We start from the raw sequence: 465 nt of genomic DNA on the forward strand, positions 1-465 counted from the left end.
ATTTCAACTTAGAAATCATGTGCTCTACAAGTCGCCCATAGCTCTGAGCGTAGACATCTGAAATGTCGGAGCCCGGTGGCCAATGCGCGACCAATTCCCATGTCTCCGGACAGAGCACGAAGAGCCGCTCCGTCGGTGACGCGAGGATATTGAGTTCGAGAGGAGTAAATTCCTCTCGTTTTACTTTCCTCTGGGCCGTTTGCGGCCTTGTGGCCGTTGCTGTCTTCCGACCAGTTTGAATTTTCGGTCGGTCAGCGGTCTTCGCCGCTCTAGTTTGCAACATTTGTTCTGTCGAATTTAATATGGCATTTTGACGTTGTAATCAAAATAGCCATAAAGATTTCGGACCGTGGTAGCGGTAGTGGTCAGGGCTCCAGTCGCAGTATGGTGCGGCTAAGTTATGCCCATTTTGTACATGAAGTGCAGTACATTGCTAAGACGGAGATGCCGTGCAAACACCGTCGG

This window comes from Volvox carteri, assembly GCF_000143455.1.
Source record: "Volvox carteri f. nagariensis unplaced genomic scaffold VOLCAscaffold_120, whole genome shotgun sequence".
Classification (NCBI taxonomy): Eukaryota; Viridiplantae; Chlorophyta; class Chlorophyceae; order Chlamydomonadales; family Volvocaceae; genus Volvox; species Volvox carteri.